The following is a 6,377-nucleotide window of genomic DNA, read 5'->3' as shown; positions in this document are numbered from 1 at the left end:
GTTTGGGGAATGTGTTTGCGGCATCTGCCTGATTAATAAGAAATGAGACTATAGGGGTGTCTGGATGGCTCAGTGGGTTGGGCCTCTGACTCGATCTCAGCTCAGGTCACAGTCTCAAGGTGGTGAGTTTAAGCCAAGTTTTGGGCTCCACACTGGGCGTGGGGCCTGCTTAAAAAAAAAAATGAGACTGTGTTGTTTTGTCATTTAAAATACTGTGGTCAGCTTCAAGTAACATAAAAATCCACTTATCGAGACTGAAGGAAACGGATTCCTTTTTTTCTGACATATTAAGAAGTTTCGGGCTGCTGGCATGGCTTTCAGCTGCTCCATGATGTCAGGGCTGGTATTGGCTGCAATGCTTTTGTTGATCTTTCCCTCAGGGACTGCTGCCCCAGGGTCACAGGATGGCTGGGGTATCTTCAGGCATCACTCGTGTGTTCGAGACCGGAAGAAAGCACAAGAGCAGGGAGCTAAGCCAGCGTGTTCCTCGTTTAACAAGAAAAGGGATGATTGCCCTAGTGTGGCTGGTCAGAACGAAGTCACACTGCCATCCCATCTGCAGGAATGCTGGGAAAGCAGGGGATCGGCTTGTCACAGCTGAATCAGACGGGTCGTGATCCATTACAGCCTGGACCATGTTACCTTCCATAACAAAGTAGGGGTTCTGGTGACAGGGATGAAATGCGAATGGGGCAGGCCACCAGCTGTGTCTGCCGTAAATATGAATGGTGGTAAGTTGGCTATGCAGATAGCTCTGAAAAAGAATTGCAAAGTAAACAGGGGCATCCTCTTTAGATTATTCAAAGAATGCATTGATTTGGTCATATGTACTCGGGCACTTTGTTAAAAAATAATAGTTGTGCCTTTGTTCACACTTTCCAGGTTTTAGCTAGTATTTTGGTCGTCTTTCTTACTAAATTGCATTTTTCCTTAAGATAAAGATGATATTTGCTTGCTCTTTTTTTGGGCCACTGTGTATTTAGAATTCCATGTGGAATTCTTTGTGGACACTAAAGACGTGCCTGTTTCGTGATTAAATGGCGATCAATTGAATTTCCTGTTTATGAAGTCCCTCCAGGACACAACATACTATGCGTGGGGTCTTACACATTCGTGGACACCTATTCATGCGGCATGATTGCTAGGGTAATCATCCCCAATTCTAGGATGTGCCAGGATGTTCTTAGCAATAGGGTTTGGCTAAAAGGGTCTCTGGCCCGGGGCGGGGGCGTGGGGGGCAGTGGTGGTGGAGGAAGGGTCTCTGGGTCAGTCACAAAACTTGGCAGTTACAGAAATCTCAGCGATGCTCAAAGCCTAACTTTATTCGTGTTTTTGAGTGCAAAACATAGTGTTTAGAGCCCTTCCACTTTATTGGAATAAGTTGATATCCATCCTGCCTTTGACGTATGTTTGCATGGTGGTGTGCTTCTGAGTGGGGGTAACCCACGGATGGAAGCAGAGATGTGTACAAACGTGTATATGCTTACAGCCAGAAAAGTGATGTTCAAGTTGGGGAGCATGACTATGTGTGGGAGAAGTTCTTGAGTTCGGTTAATTACAGAGAAAAGAAGCTAGGTGACTAGACAGTAGACACGGGAGCATGACGTACTTGTGCCAGAGACCCTCCCTTGGCAACGGTGAAGGTTCGGAGAACAAGAGGAATGGAAGGATCCCATGCTATAAACATTCAGAGAGAAGGTGACCGACTCAGGATTCTTTTCTTGCAAAGCAAAGGATAAATAACAGCCTACTTAACTAAAAGGCGAATCCACTGACTCACATAGTTGGTAAGGCCGGGGTTCAGCTGGATGCAGGGGTGCCAGCGTTGCCAGCAGAAGCAGAATCTCTTCGTCTCCTACGTGGGTCTGTCTTCGTGGCTGTATTGGTTGTCATTTTGTGGGCACCAGAGAGCTGTCTTAGATCCTCTTATCACAGGGAGGAGAAGAAAGGGCCCTGTTTCCCAGGGACAGATAGCCTGCTCTGTCTCTGCTCTGGGTCATCTCAACATGTCCATGACGACATGCTCCTGCCCTGCACATAGACCAGCGGGTCTCAGAGTGTGGTCCTCGGACCACCAGAATCAGTATTACCTGGGAACTTGGACAAAAGGATGCTTGGGCCGCACCCCACACCTACAAAATGGGAAAATCTAGGGATGGGACCCTGTGTTTGAGATTTCACAAACCCTCTGGGAATTTCTGGTGCGGATTAAAGTCGGAGGACTGTTGGCTTTGGGAAACTGACTCCTTACTGGAGAAGAGGCCTCGTTTGAAGGAGAATATATTTTCACAGCAATAAGGGCAGTTTAGCCAAAGGTCAAGTTAGATGAACTTCTAGAATCTATCAAATGCCAGAAAAAGAGAAGAAAAATAACTGTAAGAGAGATTGCTGTGTGCTGTCTGAACATGACTATTTTGACCCTGAAAAAATGCAAATGCATTTTTGTTCCCTTAGCACACACTCTGCAGTCCAGTAATAATGCATTGTAAACAGACCATATTAAAACAAACAGTTCTCTCTCAATCTTTTTTTTTTTTTTTCAATATTTGCTCTAAATAGTTATTTGGTAATACACATTTTTCTGTTTTGTAGAGTCCCTAAATAGCAGAGGTCTCCGTTCGGAGGAGCCAACTCATGCCTCCTAGTGCCAGAACGTTCATGGAGTTTTTGTTTTACTAAATAAAGAGCTGGAGCTAAAGGCAGCCCTGTGGTGGTACTGGGCCCTCGACCCAGTAGGAAAAATAAGGAACTAACAGTTCCCTTCCCTTTCTCAAACCGGAGCTGGTCATGGACCAAATGGCACCAAGGGGGAGTCACATTCTCTGGTTTTCTGCCTTTCCTTGGGGCCATTTATCTTCACAATGCCCTTATCGACGCATTTGGTCACAACATTGGACCCATGCTTTTAAAATGGGGTGATGCTGCATTGGTTCTCACTGCAGACCCCAGTAAAATCCTCTGACATCAAATGCTTGTCAGTGTAACACTTGCCTGGAAGGCTTAACACTGGACAAAGGGCCAGGGGTCGCCTTTGACACTAACAACTTTCTGACGCTGATGGTGTTGCTTGGAGTCGGAGTTCTGTCAGCAGCTGCTGTGATTCGTGCTTCAGATTCATCCTTACGGTAGCCTCCTGTCCCTGGCGACCTCTCAGCTTTCTTTGTCTTGGAAGAGGGGCCGCAGGCTCCCTTACGGCCCCATGGCTTTTGCTTTCTCCGGCTTGTAGACTCATGGTCTTGGAGACAGAAGGGACTTTGGCAATGGATCATTTATTTATTGGTTTCCTCTAAGGCAGGCTGTGCTTAAATGCCGGGTGCCACGGAGGGTCCCAGTCGTGGAGAGGGAGCCCTCCCTCCTGCATGGTTTGGAGGGCCCATGTTACCGACCCTGGCCTCAAAGCGCCTCTGAGGGGACATTCTCTGCTGCTGGAACTCTCCCAACTCCTCCGCTCCTGCCAGCCAGAAGCAGTACTCCACGGGACTTAGTCCAGTGTTTAGCACGCGGGCTCAGGAGACAGACTATAGATACTCAGATCTCTGCCAGGTTGTCCGTTGGCTGCAGTTCTTGGGCAGGTAACTTGACCTCTCTGGTCCCCCTTGTAAAATGAGGATTATAATAACACAAGGGTTGGTGGTGAGTGTAAAAGAGAACGAATAGACATAAGCTGCTTAGCCTCATGCCTGGCGCGTGCTGAGCCCTCAATATAAGCATTAGTTCTTGTCTGGACTTCTCAGTGTGCTTGCCTCGCTCTGCCTCACATCCTGAGTTAGAAATATGAGTCACACTCCCCTGCTGGATGGAAAGGGTCATCTCAAGGGCAGGGGCTATATCTCCTCATCCTTTAGGATCATCCTTTAGTAGCTAAACCTCACTGTGGTATCTTGAGCTTAAGAGTTGCTCAAGAAATGTGTTTTGAGTTAAATTGAAGCCCCTTGTCCCTACCCTGAGCATATTTGGCAAGTTCCAGAAAAACAGGCCTCCCTGCTCCTTTCTTTCACGTCAAAGTGAAGTTCTCCAACTTAATCTGTGGATAGATCCCTGCCAGGATTCTGATTCTCTAGATTCCTTTTGCAAAATCATTCTCACCACCAAAGCTGCTGGCTGCTCCCATGTCTTCTCTCCTTCTCCTCTGGTCTTCTTCGGGTCCCCCAGCCAAGGCTGCATGTATGAATCCCACCCCAATAAAAAATGAAAGGCCAACCAGTCCCTTATCTGGGTCATCTGATAAGATGTCCCCTCCCATCCCTGCCCATTATCCCCGGGGCTGGTGACTCTTTCACCTAAAGGTGGCTTGTCAGGCCTTCAAGGAGACATTGCCAGGTTGGACGAAGAACTTTTGAGTTCTTCATGTCCTGCTGTGTAAGCAGTACCGTCACCTTCTTCTGTCTCTTTTTATGACCCTCTGACCCCATCCATGCGTTGGAACTCACTTTCTCATACAGGAGCCAAAGAGCAAGTGGGAGAATGAAGAAAGTTCCTGACTGCTCCCTGCTGCCCAAGATGTCTCAGCTCCTGTGTGATTGTGGCCCAGGTCGCTGGCAGTGATCTTGTGGGGGTGGGGGTGGGTGGTTGGTGACCAGGGGCCTGACTGCCTGGGCAGGAAAGCAGGAATACTTTAGAGACAAAGCAGTGTACTGGGAGAAGGTAAACAGCTTAGACATCCAGACATCCTGACAGCCTCAAGGTGACCGCTTTGATGTGTAAATGCTCACCGCTCTTTCCCTGCTGTGGGTCTGAGGAACAGCAGAATAGTCCTGAGCAGTGGGAGGTGCTTTAGGTTGGGGGGGGGGGGGCTGCTCTCATAAGAGCCACCAGCTAGGGGGAGGGGGTGTTTAAGACAACAACAATTCCTTTTCTCACAATTGGTGAGGCCAGAACTCCAAAGCTGTGAAGTCAGCAGGGCTGTGCTTTCTCTGTGGCTCCAGGGGGGAGAAGCTTTTCCCTTCTTTGTCTTAGAGTCCGTGTAGCCTGCAGTCCTTGGCATTCCTTGGCTTGTAGACACATCCCTTCTGTCTCTGTCTTCGTGTCCCTGTGTCTTCACAAAGTCTGCTTATAAGGACTCCAGTCACATTGGATCAGGGCCCACCGTCCTTCAGCATGACCGCATCTTAACTAATGACATCTGCAATAACGCTGTTTGCAAATAGTGCTGCATTCTGAAATGTTGAGGGTCAGGACTTCCCCACATCTCTTTTTGGGGAAACATAATTCAACCCATTACACAAGGGGAGATGTTTTGATGTAGCTGCATGATAGGTATTTCAATAGTTGTTTGGACTGGACTTTTAATATCTAAAAATGAGACTGAGTGGGCTCTTCAAGGGGAAGGAAGTGAGATACAGAGCAGGTGTACAGATCTCCATGGAGAAGGCATTAGGTTACTGCAGCCACACTGAATCCAGTCCCTGTCACAAACTAGATTCATCTGTACCCAAGCTTCTGCTTTCAAAGGTAGGGAAACCAGGGCCCCCAGAAGCATAGAACCTTTCCATATAGCTCGTTTGAAAATCCTCTCTCTGTCGTGATCTGTCGATCACTCCGTTCTCACCTTCATGCGTGGAGAGAAACCCAGTTTTCCAGGTCTCCATTTTTAGCAGGAGCTGGTTTCCAGTCAGAGGTCAAGACTGGTGCAGAAGGCAACAACTCATTTGAAACTAAAATCTCTTGGAATTGAGAGGTCCAGCAGTAGAGCTAAGCAGAGTCAGATGCGCTTAGGTGAAGGGTTTCAGTAGTATCCCCCGGAGCCAGCCTTTCTCTGTGACTCTGCTTTCCCCACCCAACCTCACTGGCTTCATTTTTAATCACTGCTACCATTTCTTCCCCAAAGGACCAAACCTTTGTCCTGACTTCTGCCACCATTGATTGGTTTTGAAGTTTTATACTAAAATTGGAAGGACACAGAGAAGATTAGCATGGCTCCTGCACAAGGGTGACACACAAATTCTTGAAGTTTATGTGAACAAAATCATGCCATATATATTTAACATCTACTTCTTTTGCTTCCGTTATGTTGGTAGGAACCGTCTGTTTTGCTACACGTGTTTGCAGTTCATTTGTTTTCAGTGCTGTTTGTCTGGTATGAATGTATCACAACTCATAGCCCATCTGTCTCTTCTGCAATAGATAAAAATTTCAGTTTTTAACTACGACTGCCAGAAACTTCTGTATATGTTTTTTTGAGCATGTATCCTAGGAGGAGAATTGCTAGGTAAGAGGATTTGCATGTTCTCAGTGTTGGGAGATATGCAAAACAGTGTTCTACGTGATTTGTGTGAATTTATCACCCCAGTGGTAGATGGGACTTCATTTGTTCCAGTGTCAGTTTTTTTTTTTTTTTAAAGATTTTATTTATTTATTTGACAGAGATCACAAGTAGG

At 46.9% G+C, this 6,377-nt stretch overlaps 1 non-coding gene across 1 annotated transcript; it reads left to right on the top strand.

Moving 5' to 3' along the window:
* The first annotated feature begins 5,860 nt into the window (after positions 1-5,860).
* On the top strand, positions 5,861-5,969 carry LOC125088217 (U6 spliceosomal RNA). The gene has a single exon (XR_007123620.1). It is a non-coding gene; the product is annotated as a U6 spliceosomal RNA (small nuclear RNA).
* The last annotated feature ends 408 nt before the right edge of the window (positions 5,970-6,377 follow it).

Source organism: Lutra lutra, chromosome 16 (assembly GCF_902655055.1).
Source record: "Lutra lutra chromosome 16, mLutLut1.2, whole genome shotgun sequence".
Taxonomy (NCBI): Eukaryota; Metazoa; Chordata; class Mammalia; order Carnivora; family Mustelidae; genus Lutra; species Lutra lutra.
Note: the sequence above shows the minus strand (reverse complement) of the source record. Positions and strands in the feature narration are given on the sequence as shown.